The sequence below is a fragment of the Ranitomeya imitator genome, chromosome 5, assembly GCF_032444005.1.
Source record: "Ranitomeya imitator isolate aRanImi1 chromosome 5, aRanImi1.pri, whole genome shotgun sequence".
In the NCBI taxonomy this organism is placed as follows: domain Eukaryota; kingdom Metazoa; phylum Chordata; class Amphibia; order Anura; family Dendrobatidae; genus Ranitomeya; species Ranitomeya imitator.
The window spans coordinates 515,345,165-515,360,469 of record NC_091286.1 but is presented as its reverse complement, the minus strand read 5'-3'; the positions used below and the strand labels follow the sequence as shown (position 1 = coordinate 515,360,469).

At 43.4% G+C, this 15,305-nt stretch overlaps 1 protein-coding gene across 2 annotated transcripts in view; it reads right to left on the bottom strand.

Annotated features, from left to right (window-relative positions):
* Nucleotides 1–15,305, bottom strand: part of P2RY14 (purinergic receptor P2Y14) — a 123,099-nt gene that overhangs the window by 107,029 nt on the left and 765 nt on the right. The gene's annotated exons all lie outside the window — the stretch shown is intronic.

The window sequence follows — 15,305 nt, the reverse complement described above, 5'->3', positions numbered from 1 at the left end:
GAAACTTGGAATTTGAGTGGTGGCTATCCCTTACTTACAATATGTTTAAAGATGTGGGGGATTTGTTAGCCAAGATGGAGGCTGAAGATCTTTACCATGCTCCTAGTTACTTTGAAAATCATTTACTTTGTGTGCTCCCTCACCCTTTGCTGTAGGACATTTTGATACCCAAAAAAGTTTCTAGAATTAAAGCAACCTAAATTCCCAAGCCACGGATCTGATTTGGCAGTTTTACAAGGTCAACCACATCTTGAAGCATCCAGAGCACGTCCCGGTCTCCCACTCATTTCCAAAGTGGGTGGAAAATTGTTGGGTAGTAATGGGGAAGAGAGAAACTCTCCTATCTGATATCCCTTTGGCAGGAACCAGAGAGCACCATTGAAAACACGCAAACAAGCACCGCCTTATATCTCCTCTCTCAACTCGGTCTATCGTCCTACACGTGCCCTCCATTCTACAAATGACCTAAGACTAACATCCCCCGTAATCTGAACCTCGCACCTCCATCTCCAAGACTTCTCTCGTGCTGTGCCAGCTCTCTGGAATGCACTTCCCCAGACGATCAGGCTGATACCTAGCCCCGACCTATTCAAGCGCGCTTTAAATACCCATCTCTTCAAACAAGCCTACCACATCAACTACTCAGTAAACTAACTTTGCCCTGTTACCTCCTTCCAAATATTATTGTGAATTTGCACCCTACTATTCATCTGTCTCCACATCCTCCATGCACACGATAACTGCACTTGATACTTGACTATTGCACTTAAACACACGGGCTGATGACCAGATCATGCAGCTTTATATGAAAATCCCTATTTATTATAATTGCCAGACCTGAAATAACAAGCACTTTTCACCTATTGTGTCCCCCCCATTTCCTTGTAGATTTTAAGCTTGCGAGCAGGGACCTCACCCCTAATGTCACTGTTTAAATTGTCTTAACTTGTACTGAATTTATTGTCTGTACATGTCCCCGCTTAATTGTAAAGTGCTGCGGAATATGTTGGCGCTATATAAATAAAAATTATTATTATTATTATTATTATTATTAAAAAATAGATCTTCATGTAGGTTTTTGACTAGAAAATTAACAAGTTTTAAGTCTAGGAAAATGACTACACAAAATCTTAAAAAAAGCTATAAAGTATGGCTATATGGAATAGTATAAACTATGTATGGTATGGCTGCAATCCAAGTGACCTGGAGAATCAAGTTGCATGTCATTTTTATCACACAATGTAAGCTGTGAAAATGAAAGAAATAATAAATAATATCAGAACAGCATTTTTTCACCATTTCACCTGACGTGATTATTTGCCCTTTCTTCGGTATTTTGTACAGTAAATTGAATGAAGTGCTTCTCACAAAATTAGAATATCATCAAAAAGTTAATTTATTTCAGTTCTTTAATGCAAAAACGTGAAACTCATATATTTTGTAGAGCCAATACAAACAGAGTGATGTGTTTCAAGTGTTTATTTCTGTTAATGTTGATGATTCTGGCTTACAGCCAATGAAAACCCAAAAGTTATTACAAATTGAAAAATGATTTTAAAATCCGAAATGTTGGCCTACTGAAATGTATGTTCATCAAATGCACTCAATACTTGGTTGGGGCTCCTTTTGCATCAATTACTGCATCAATGTGGCATGGAGGCGATCAGTCTGTGGCACTGCTGAGGTGCTATGGAAGACCAGGTTGCTTTGATAGCAGACTTCAGCTCATCTGCATTGTTGGATCTGGTTTCTCTCGTCTTCCTCTTGACAATACACCATAGATTCTCTGGGTCTCTATGGGGTTAAGGACAGGCGAGTTTGCTGGCCAATCAAGCACAGTGATACTGTTGTTTTTAAACCAGGTATTGGTACTTTTGGCAGTTGGCAGAAGACCTGCTGGAGAATGAAATTTCCATCTCCATAAAGCTTGTCGGCGGAGGGAAGCATGAAGTGATCTAAAATTTCCTGGTAGATGACTGAGCTGACTTTGGTCTTGACAAAACACAGTGGACCTACACCAGCAGATGACATGGCTCCCCAAACCATCACTGATTGTGGAAACTTCACACTAGACATCAGGCAGCTTAGATTGTGGCCTCTCCACTCTTCCTCCAGACTCTGGGACCTTGATTTCCAAATGAAAGGTAAAATTTACTTTCCTTGTGGAGTGTGTGAATGACTGCCTTCTGGACACGTCAAGTCAGCAGTCTTCCCATGATTGTGGAGCCTACTGAAACAGACTAAGGGACCTTTTTAAATGCTTAGGAAGCCTTTGCAGGTGTTTTTTGTTAATTATTCTAACTTACTGAGATAAGGACTTTTGGATTTTTATTAGCTTTAAGCCATAATCATCAACATTAACAGAAATAAACACTTGAAATAGATCACTCTGTTTGTAATAACTATATAATATATGAGTTTAACTATTTGTATTAAAGAACTGAAATAAATTAACTTTTTGATGATATTCTAATTTTGTGAAAAATATCTGTAACTCAAAACTGCAATTCGCTTTTTAAAAACAGTGTGGTGAAATGTCACAGAAATACTGTTCTGCCAATGTTTTCTGGCTCTGTTATTCTTTTTTTAATGCCGTTCTTTGTACAGTAAAAATTACTTTGCAACATGATTTCCTAGGTTACAAAAGATGTTGGAAAGATCTAATACATGATATTTTCAGTGAGAATTGAATAATTCCCCAGGCTAGAGTTGAGCGACCTTGACCTTTTTAGAGTCGAGCCGGGTTTCGCGAAACCCGACTATCTCAAAAGTCGGGTCGAGTGAAATCGGCCGATTATGACGTAAAGTCGGGATCGACCGAAACACGAAACCCAATGCAAGTCAATGGGGCAGCATAGTCGGCAGTGAGTGGGGGCCAGGAAAACACCTAGAGTGCCCATTTTAATGTCAAAACCATCCATTCTTCTTAATGAAGCTTGTCAAGCGTAATTTACCTTATAATAATTGGAAGGCATTTGAAATTGGGGGTCATTTGGCTAAAGTTGTGGTGGGTAGGGCTGGTTCAAGTAATTAGTGGGCCCAGGAAATCTGGACCACGTCACGGCAGTGGAGCAGGGAGAGGTAAGTATTTCAACTTTGCAAGTGCTGTGAACCTGAGCAAGCAGGGGGGGGGCCACTCGTTGGCATTGGCACTGGCACAGGGCCCCTCAAAGTACAGCGGTGTGTTTACACGGCGGGGGCGCCTCCCACCGGCAGCAACACTTTTGCGTACTATGAGAGGCCCTGTGCCAGTGACGTCGCCAACTAGTATTCCTCCCCCCACCTGATGAAGGAACCTGCACTTTCATCTGCACCTTCCTCTTTGTCCCCGTGTAAGGTGGTATGGTATGCGGGAAGAGCAACCTGACTTTCAGCAGGGTCACAATGTTGTTGTGTAGCGTGCACGGGGAATGTTGCGTTATGGGTCAATGTACCAGCAGACTCATCTATCACTGGCTGGGCAATGGGCAGGATGAGGAGGAAACACAGATATAGGCCCAAAGAATAAAGTTGGCTAAATGCAGTTCAAAATTGGTAACACAGGAATAACCAGGGGGCATTGCAGTGGAGGACAACTGGAATGAGAGGCTGACACAGAGAGTAGGCCCAAATCAGTAAGTAGTCGAAATGCAGTTCAAAATTGGCAACCGTAGTAAACAGGCGGCACAGCTTTGTTCAGTGGAGGAGAACAGCAAGGAGTGGCAGACACCGATAGTAGGCCCCAACCCAACTAGTAGGCCAAATGCAGTCTAACATTAACAACTACTTAACGAGCGCCTGAAAACGGAATTTCAGGACAGGAAACCAGGAGAACAGCAAGGAGTGGCAGACACCGATAGTAGGCCCCAAACCAACTAGTACGCCAAATGCAGTTGTTCCGTTTAACCACAATTTAATGAGAGCCTGAAGATAGAAGTTCAGGAAAGGCAACCTGGAGAACACCTTGGAGTGGAACACACCATCTCTCTACACCCCATACCCAATTTGTAGGCCTAATGCAGTGTAGTTTCCAAGAACTACTAAACGAGAGCCGGAAGATCGAAGCTCAGGAAAGGCAACCTGGAGAACACCTTGGAGTGGAACACACCATCTCTCTACACCCCATGCCCAATTTGTAGGCCTAATGCAGTGTAGTTTCCAAGAACTACTAAACGAGAGCCGGAAGATCGAAGCTCAGGAAAGGCAACCTGGAGAACACCTTGGAGTGGAACACACCATCTCTCTACACCCCATACCCAATTTGTAGGCCTAATGCAGTGTAGTTTCCAAGAACTACTAAACGAGAGCCGGAAGATCGAAGCTCAGGAAAGGCAACCTGGAGAACACCTTGGAGTGGAACACACCATCTCTCTACACCCCATACCCAATTTGTAGGCCTAATGCAGTGTAGTTTCCAAGAACTACTAAACGAGAGCCGGAAGATCGAAGCTCAGGAAAGGCAACCTGGAGAACACCTTGGAGTGGAACACACCATCTCTCTACACCCCATACCCAATTTGTAGGCCTAATGCAGCGTAGTTTCCAACAACTACTAAACGAGAGCCGGAAGATCGAAGCTCAGGAAAGGCAACCTGGAGAACACCTTGGAGTGGAACACACCATCTCTCTACACCCCATACCCAATTTGTAGGCCTAATGCAGCATAGTTTCCAACAACTACTAAACGAGAGCATGAAGATCGAAGCATTGGCGAGGAAACCTGGGGAACACCTTGGAGTGGAACACACCATCTCTCTACACCCCATACCCAATTTGTAGGCCTAATGCAGTGTAGTTTCCAACAACTACTAAACGAGAGCCGGAAGATCGAAGCTCAGGAAAGGCAACCTGGAGAACACCTTGGAGTGGAACACACCATCTCTCTACACCCCATACCCAATTTGTAGGCCTAATGCAGCGTAGTTTCCAACAACTACTAAACGAGAGCCGGAAGATCGAAGCTCAGGAAAGGCAACCTGGAGAACACCTTGGAGTGGAACACACCATCTCTCTACACCCCATACCCAATTTGTAGGCCTAATGCAGTGTAGTTTCCAAGAACTACTAAACGAGAGCCGGAAGATCGAAGCTCAGGAAAGGCAACCTGGAGAACACCTTGGAGTGGAACACACCATCTCTCTACACCCCATACCCAATTTGTAGGCCTAATGCAGCGTAGTTTCCAACAACTACTAAACGAGAGCCGGAAGATCGAAGCTCAGGAAAGGCAACCTGGAGAACACCTTGGAGTGGAACATACCTCTCCATACCATATCTCTCTACACCCCATACCCAATTTGTAGGCCTAATGCAGCGTAGTTTCCAACAACTACTAAACGAGAGCCGGAAGATCGAAGCTCAGGAAAGGCAACCTGGAGAACACCTTGGAGTGGAACACACCATCTCTCTACACCCCATACCCAACAAGAGTTGATTGTTTGGTTGCTAATATTAGTTCCAAGTTCTCATGTGGCATTATATTTTGCAATTTGCCTTTATAGCGAGGATCAAGGAGGCAGGCCAACCAGTAATCGTCATCGTTCATCATTTTAGTTATGCGTGTGTCCCTTTTGAGGATACGTAAGGCATAATCCGCCATGTGGGCCAAAGTTCCAGTTCTCAAATCTCCGGTTGTGCTTGGTTGAGGGGCAGTTTCAGGCAAATCCACGTCACTTGTGTCCCTCCAAAAACCAGAACCCGGCCTTGCCGCGCCACCAATTTCCAGTGGCCCCGGAAAAGCTTCCTCATTACAAATATAATCATCCCCATCATCCTCCTCGTCCTCCTCCTCCTCTTCGCCCGCTAACTCGTCCTGTACACTGCCCTGGCCAGACAATGGCTGACTGTCATCAAGGCTTTCCTCTTCCTCAGCTGCAGACGCCTGATCCTTTATGTGCGTCAAACTTTGCATCAACAGACGCATTAGGGGGATGCTCATGCTTATTATGGCGTTGTCTGCACTAACCAGCCGTGTGCATTCCTCAAAACACTGAAGGACTTGACACATGTCTTGAATCTTCGACCACTGCACACCTGACAACTCCATATCTGCCATCCTACTGCCTGACCGTGTATGTGTATCCTCCCACAAAAACATAACAGCCAGTCTCTGAAGCATGTGCAGTGTTGAGTTCCACCTTGTTGCAACGTCTATGATTAGGCGATGCTGGGGAAGGTTCAAAGTACGCTGATAGGTCTGCATACGGCTGGAGTGTACGGGCGAACGGCGGATATGTGAGCAAAGTCCACGCACTTTGAGGAGCAGGTCGGATAACCCCGGATAACTTTCAGGAAGCACTGCACCACCAGGTTTAAGGTGTGAGCCAGGCAAGGAATGTGTTTCAGTTGGGAAAGGGAGATGGCAGCCATGAAATTCCTTCCGTTATCACTCACTACCTTGCCTGCCTCAAGATCTACAGTGCCCAGCCACGACTGCGTTTCTTTCTGCAAGAACTCGGACAGAACTTCCGCGGTGTGTCTGTTGTCGCCCAAACACTTCATAGCCAATACAGCCTGCTGACGTTTGCCAGTAGCTGCCCCATAATGGGAGACCTGGTGTGCAACAGTGGCAGCTGCGGATGGAGTGGTTGTGCGACTGCGGTCTGTGGACGAGCTCTCGCTTCTGCAGGAGGACGAAGAGGAGGAGGAGGGGGTGCGAACGGCTACAGCCAACTGTTTCCTAGACCGTGGGCTAGGCAGAACTGTCCCAAACTTGCTGTCCCCTGTGGACCCTGCATCCACCACATTTACCCAGTGTGCCGTGATGGACACGTAACGTCCCTGGCCATGCCTACTGGTCCATGCATCTGTTGTCAGGTGCACCTTTGTGCTCACAGATTGCCTGAGTGCATGGACGATGCGCTCTTTAACATGCTGGTGGAGGGCTGGGATGGCTTTTCTGGAAAAAAAGTGTCGACTGGGTAGCTCGTAGCGTGGTACAGCGTAGTCCATCAGGGCTTTGAAAGCTTCGCTTTCAACTAACCGGTAGGGCATCATCTCTAACGAGATTAGTCTAGCTATGTGGGCGTTCAAACCCTGTGTACGCGGATGCGAGGCTAAGTACTTCCTTTTTCTAACCATAGTCTCATGTAGGGTGAGCTGGACTGGAGAGCTGGAGATCGTGGAACTAGCGGGGGTGCCGGTGGACATGGCAGACTGAGACGGTGGGAGATGGTATTGTTGCCGCCGGTGTCCTAGATGCAGTGTTTCCTACTACGAAACTGGTGATTCCCTGACCCTGACTGCTTTGGCCTGGCAAAGAAACCTGCACAGATACTGCAGGTGGTGCGGAAAATGGTGGCCCTACACTGCCGGAAGGGATGTTGCGTTGCTGACTAGCTTCATTGGCCGAGGGTGCTACAACCTTAAGGGACGTTTGGTAGTTAGTCCAGGCTTGTAAATGCATGGTGGTTAAATGTCTATGCATGCAACTTGTATTGAGACTTTTCAGATTCTGTCCTCTGCTTAAGGTAGTTGAACATTTTTGACAGATGACTTTGCGCTGATCAATTGGATGTTGTTTAAAAAAATGCCAGACTGCACTCTTTCTAGCATCGGATACCTTTTCAGGCATTGCAGACTGAGCTTTAACCGGATGGCCACGCTGTCCTCCAACAGGTTTTGGCTTTGCCACGCGTTTTGGGCAAGATACGGGCCCGGCAGATGGAACCTGTTGCGATGTTGATGCCTGCTGCGGCCCCTCCTCCTCCGCTTCAGAACTGCTGCCGCCTGCACCCTGTTCCCCCAATGGCTGCCAATCGGGGTCAAGAACTGGGTCATCTATTACCTCTTCTTGTAGCTCGTGTGCAACTTCGTCTGTGTCACCATGTCGGTCGGTGGTATAGCGTTCGTGATGGGGCAACATAGTCTCATCAGGGTCTGATTCTTGATCATTACCCTGCGAGGGCAATGTTGTGGTCTGAGTCAAAGGACCAGCATAGTAGTCTGGCTGTGGCTGTGCATCAGTGCACTCCATGTCAGATTCAACTTGTAATGGGCATGGACTGTTAACTGCTTCACTTTCTAAGCCAGTGTAAAGAGCTCCATGGAGTAACCCGTTGTGTCGCCTGCTGCATTCTTCTCTGTTGTTGTTTTTGCTGAAGAGGAGAAGGAAGCGACTTGTCCCTGACCGTGAACATCCACTAACGACGCGCTGCTTTGACATTTACCAGTTTCACGAGAGGAGGCAAAAGAGCTAGAGGCTGAGTCAGCAAGATAAGCCAAAACTTGCTCTTGCTGCTCCGGCTTTAAAAGCAGTTTTCCTACTCCCAGAAAAAGGGAGCGTTCGAGGCCTTGTGTAGCCAGACGACGAACCTGGCTCCACAGCTCCAGACTTAGGTGCAATATTTTTTTTCCCACGACCAGCTGATGCTCCACCACTACCACTACCCTCATTACCAGCTGACAATGAACGCCCCCGGCCACGACCTCTTCCACCAGACTTCCTCATTGTTTTAAAAATGTAAACAAACTAACGGTATTTGTTGCTGTCACACAAATTACACGGTGAGCTATAACTTCAGTATGATTTAGCTACCCCTTTACAGGTGAGTGAGACCACAACGAAAATCAGGCACAATGTTACACACTCTGTTGTTGGTGGCAACAAATGAGAGAGATGCCACACACGCAGGACTGTCACTGAAGCACAAATGTAAATATTAATCTCCCACTGATTTGATTTTTTTTTTTTTTTCAGGGAGACTTTAGGAAAAAAAAATAATAGAATAAAATGTTTTTTTCAGGAAGAATTTAGAAACCAAATAAAATAAAATGATTTTTTCAGGGAGAATTTAGAAAACAAATAAAACAAAAAAAGGCTTTCTATGGCCCACTGAGTGAGAGATGACGCACACAGGAGTCAGGAGTGGCACACAAGCCCAGAGGCCAATATTTATCTCCCACTGATTGATGTAGTGATTTTTTCAGGTAGATTTTGGAACCCAAATCAAGCTAAAAAAATAATAGGCTTTCTATGGCCCACAATTGGAGAGAGAGAGAGAGATGGCACACCCAGGAGTCAAGACTGGGACACAAGCAGAAAGGGCAATATTAATCTCCCACTGATTTGTTTTTGTTTTTTTTTCAGAGAGACTTTAGGAAAAAATAAAATGATTTTTTCAGGAAGAATTTAGAAAACAAATAAAACAAAAAAAGGCTTTCTATGGCCCACTGAGTGAGAGATGACGCACACAGGAGTCAGGAGTGGCACACAAGCCCAGAGGCCAATATTTATCTCCCACTGATTGATGTAGTGATTTTTTAGGTAGATTTTGGAACCCAAATCAAGCTAAAAAAATAATAGGCTTTCTATGGCCCACAATTGGAGAGAGAGAGAGAGATGGCACACCCAGGAGTCAAGACTGGCACACAAGCAGAAAGGGCAATATTAATCTCCCACTGATTTGTTTTTGTTTGTTTTTTCAGGGAGACTTTAGGAAAAAAAAATAATAGAATAAAATGATTTTTTCAGGAAGAATTTTGAAACCAAATAAAATAAAATGATTTTTTCAGGGAGAATTTAGAAAACAAATAAAACAAAAAAAGGCTTTCTATGGCCCACTGAGTGAGAGATGACGCACACAGGAGTCAGGAGTGGCACACAAGCCCAGAGTCCAATATTTATCTCCCACTGATTGATGTAGTGATTTTTTCAGGTAGATTTTGGAACCCAAATCAAGCTAAAAAAATAATAGGCTTTCTATGGCCCACAATTGGAGAGAGAGAGAGAGAGATGGCACACCCAGGAGTCAAGACTGGCACACAAGCAGAAAGGGCAATATTAATCTCCCACTGATTTGTTTTTGTTTTTTTTCAGGGAGACTTTAGGAAAAAAAAATAATAGAATAAAATGATTTTTTCAGGAAGAATTTAGAAACCAATTAAAATAAAATGATTTTTTTCAGGGAGAATTTAGAAAACAAATAAAACAAAAAAAGGCTTTCTATGGCCCACTGAGTGAGAGATGACGCACACAGGAGTCAGGAGTGGCACACAAGCCCAGGGGCCAATATTTATCTCCCACTGATTGATGTAGTGATTTTTTCAGGTAGATTTTGGAACCCAAATCAAGCTAAAAAAATAATAGGCTTTCTATGGCCCACAATTGGAGAGAGAGAGAGAGATGGCACACCCAGGAGTCAAGACTGGCACACAAGCAGAAAGGGCAATATTAATCTCCCACTGATTAGTTTTTTTTTTTTTTTTCAGGGAGACTTTAGGAAAAAAAAATAATAGAATAAAATGATTTTTTCAGGAAGAATTTAGAAACCAAATAAAATAAAATGATTTTTTCAGGGAGAATTTAGAAAACAAATAAAACAAAAAAAGGCTTTCTATGGCCCACTGAGTGAGAGATGACGCACACAGGAGTCAGGAGTGGCACACAAGCCCAGAGGCCAATATTTATCTCCCACTGATTGATGTAGTGATTTTTTCAGGTAGATTTTGGAACCCAAATCAAGCTAAAAAAATAATAGGCTTTCTATGGCCCACAATTGGAGAGAGAGAGAGAGATGGCACACCCAGGAGTCAAGACTGGCACACAAGCAGAAAGGGCAATATTAATCTCCCACTGATTTGTTTTTGTTTTTTTTTCAGGGAGACTTTAGGAAAAAAAAATAATAGAATAAAATGATTTTTTCAGGAAGAATTTAGAAACCAAATAAAATAAAATGATTTTTTCAGGGAGAATTTAGAAAACAAATAAAACAAAAAAAGGCTTTCTATGGCCCACTGAGTGAGAGATGACGCACACAGGAGTCAGGAGTGGCACACAAGCCCAGGGGCCAATATTTATCTCCCACTTTTTTTTTTTTGTTCCAGGGAAAATTTATAAACCCAATAAAAAAAATAATAAATAGGCTTTCTATGGCCCACTATCTGAGAGAGAGAGATGGCACGCTTAGGACTGGCACACAAGCCCAAAGGCCAATATTAATCTCCCACTGATTGATTTATTGATTTTTTTCAGGTAGAATTTAGAACCCAAATAAAGCAAAAAAAAAATGGGCTTTCTATGGCCCACTGAGTGAGTGATGATGCACACAGGAGTCAGGAGTGGCACACAAGCCCTGAGGCCAATATTTTTCTCCCACTGATTGATGTAGTGATTTTTTCAGGTAGATTTTAGAACCCAAATCAAGCAAAAAAATAAATAGGCTTTCTATGGCCCACTATTTGTGAGAGAGATGGCACGCTCAGGACTGGCACACAAGCCCAGAGGCCAATATTAATCTCCCACTTTTTTTTTTTTGTTCCAGGGAAAATTTATAAACCCAATAACAAAAATAATAAATAGGCTTTCTATGGCCCACTATCTGAGAGAGAGAGATGGCACGCTTAGGACTGGCACACAAGCCCAAAGGCCAATATTAATCTCCCACTGATTGATTTATTGATTTTTTCAGGTTGAATTTAGAACCCAAATAAAGCAAAAAAAAAAAAAAATGGGCTTTCTATGGCCCACTGAGTGAGTGATGATGCACACAGGAGTCAGGAGTGGCACACATGCCCTGAGGCCAATATTTTTCTCCCACTGATTGATGTAGTGATTTTTTCAGGTAGATTTTAGAACCAAAATCAAGCAAAAAAATAAATAGGCTTTCTATGGCCCACTGACTGAGAGATGGCACACACAGGAGTCAAGAGTGGCACACAAGCCCTGAGGCCAATATTTTTCTCCCACTGATTGATGTAGTGATTTTTTCAGGTAGATTTTATAACCCAAATCAAGCAAAAAAATAAATAGGCTTTCTATGGCCCACTGAGTGAGAGATGGCACACACAGGGATGGCACTCTAGCAGAAATGTCAATCTTAATCTCCCCCCCAAAAAAAAAAAAACAGGGAGTGTCCTTCAATTACTATCTCCCTGCAGTAATCTCAGCCAGGTATGGCAGGCAGCAATAAGGAGTGGACTGATGCACAAATTAAATAAAAAGTGTGTACAAACAAAAAAGATAGCTATGCAGAAAGGAAATAACAAGAGGTTTTGTGCTTTGAAAAAAGCAGTTGGTTTGCACAGCGGCGTACACACAGCAATGCAGCTATCAGGGAGCCTTCTAGGGCAGCCCAATGAGCTACAGCGCTGAGGGGAAAAAAAAAAAAAATGTAGCTTCCACTGTCCCTGCACACCGAAGGTGGTGTTGGGCAGTGGAAATCGCTACAGCACAAGCGGTTTGGTGGTTAATGGACCCTGCCTAACGCTATCCCTGCTTCTGACGAAGCGGCAGCAACCTCTCCCTAAGCTCAGATCAGCAGCAGTAACATGGCGGTCGGCGGGAACGCCCCTTTATAGCCCCTGTGACGCCGCAGACAGCAAGCCAATCACTGCAATGCCCTTCTCTAAGATGGTGGGGACCAGGACCTATGTCATCACGCTGCCCACACTCTGCGTTTACCTTCATTGGCTGAGAAATGGCGCTTTTCGCGTCATTGAAACGCGACTTTGGCGCGAAAGTCGCGTACCGCATGGCCGACCCCGCACAGGGGTCGGATCGGGTTTCATGAAACCCGACTTTGCCAAAAGTCGGCGACTTTTGAAAATGAACGACCCGTTTCGCTCAACCCTACCCCAGGCCATTAGGATTGCATCAATATCATACTTGGCAAGTTTTTTTATACATTATATACTATATATATATATATATTTATACCGCATATATAGTGACAAAAATTAAATACATGTTAAAGAAAAAAATTGGTTAGTATGGCTATTTTCATTTTCCAACAATGAAGTTGTATGGAGACTTGCAGTTTTTGCCTGGCGACCTGACATGTATATTTGCACCATTTTGGGGTACATACCATGTTTTGATATCTATTTTTTGCAATTTTTGGGGGGAGGCACAAAGTCTAAAAAATTGCAACCCGGCCAATTCTATATATTATTTTTGCTTTACAATGCTTATTGCACGGGCTCAATAGTTTTATATCTTGTTAAATCAGACTTTTATTGCATCAGTAATATCAAATATGTTTTTCTTTTCATTTATTTTTAATCTGGAAAAAATTGTATTTACTTTATTTTTAAGTCCCCGTATGGATATTAAAAATGTGATTGTTTGATTACTTATTCCATATTAATGCAGTATTGAGGTATTTTAGGAAAACGATGGCCTCTTTTGAAGGCTGAGCTTTACAGGAGAACCAATATGGCAGTCTTGGATGACGGCCTTTAACAGGGCCACGACTGCCATGGAAACCCATCGGCTCTGAGCCTGCGACATGCATGCATGTCAGGAAGGGGTTAATGGCAAAACTGGATCTGATGCAAACAGAAGCAGAGGCAGAGCGACTGATTATATTATGGGTTCTGTCTGGATTCTATTAAGGGCCTGTTTTTAGAATGAACAAATCAAGTGCAGGGTGCTAAAAACAGACCCGTAACTGAACTTAGCCGGACCCCATAATAAATCATTGGGGTCCCTCTGGTTTAGTTTGTATCATTATGCAACTAATCAATTTTTGACATTAATTACATTTGTCTGTATTTGCAAATGGAACAGTCAAAAGACATATCAGTGGGATTGGTGCCTTAGCCACCTTGCCAGGGAGCCGGGTTCAGACCATCTCCATTGGTATATTTTGGTTGTTAACAAATAAAGGAGCTCCACGTGTATTTCTGGATACTGTACAGAAAAAAGATCCCTCTTTAGCAATATCCCTTTCTCCCAAGTTGTAGGGCGTCAAAACAGTCACCAAGTGAAAACAGCGCCCCATCCACCCTCTGTGGTCAGAACTGCACAGAAAAATTGTTTGCTCAGATAAGAACGCCAGAATAGGGTTAAGTGCAGGTTCCCTTTAGATTGAGCTACTGTACACTTATTAATAAATGATGAATTCCCCAGCTAATGCTTGTGAGCAGCCATACCATGCTGTTCTGTTGAAGGCAGCCTGAGTTGTGCTGACTTATTGTGGTGGGGAGCTGGACGTTTCCGTAAGGCCCAGAGGCTGTAAGGCACAGTACAACAATCACAATTCTTATCTGTCGTCTAGTTGTGAAAACACTTAAGATAAACTTCAGTAACTTCCCCTTGTTTTCATTTACATCCTATAAATGTCTCATCCAACTTTCAACATCAACCGAACCCTGCTCAGTAGCTCATCCTCAATGCAAAATCTGTAAAGACGCCTATAGTCTTTAATTAGTTGCTGAGTCGATTGGATGGGGATTCGGCAGCTTTCTCATTTATCTCTCCCATATACAGGAACGATGGGTCTGCCGGGTGCTCCTGTGTTCTCTATGGGAGGAACACTGCCAAACATCTGTGGTAGTGACTTTTATCTTGGGGAAGAAAAGGATCGGCAGTCCGAAATAAGACATTTTAGATCTTTATCTCCCCAACAATCATCTGTTTGGGGCCCCCTTACATATTAGACAGTTGATATCAACAGGTTTGGACTGTGTGTGGAGGCTTTAAAACAGCCTAACCAATAAATTACCACAAGTCCAAGATTTCTCACTTGAGACCATTCTTGCCCCCTTGCGGCCTTAATTCCACATTTGACCTCTGCCGCCCTGTAGTTACTTCTCTGATAACTGCACTAAAACTCACAGCGCTCCTTTCGTATGTAATAAGCACAGTCAAGCAGTTCTTCACCATCTCTAGACTAATCAGGCTGACATTCCCATTAATTGCATTTAATTAAAGGGGTTTCTTCCCCAGTGAACATTTGTGGCGAATCAATTTGATATCCATTTACGGCATATTAGCAGTTGTCAGTCCTCCATTCTGGGGTAGATTTGGCCATCTATAGTCACTACCTATCGTATTATGTAGCAATATGGAAACAGCCAAGCACATTTTTCATTCATCTACTCCAGCATCTCTGACATTTAACATCCTATCAGTCCTAATAGGGATAAAAACCCTCTATAATTTTGATGACGACGGAGCATTAAAATATTTATTAAAGAAAAACACAAAGAAGCTTTCTTAGACTTAGTATAAATTGGTCAAATATACTGTGTTCTGGCAATTTTCAGTTTTCCAAAGACGACCACATTGAAAATAGAAGTTGGGCATTTACCTCACCAAACTTTTATTTAAAAGATGTGTTCAAAACTGTAGATTTGTTGGAGCTCTGTGCAGATCAGTCATTGTGAGAGTAATATGTGCTGCCACACCACTCTAGATAAGATGCCGCATGCTGGTTTACCATTGGGAGTTTTCATTAAGTGGAAGCAGAGGCTGCTGTCACACACCTGACCACGCTCAGTTTCGGGTGGTTATGTCCCATTTTGAAGGCATATGACTGGCACAATTCGTTGATTTCGGCACGATGTGTAATTAATTGCTATTATTTGCCCTTAACTCATAAATG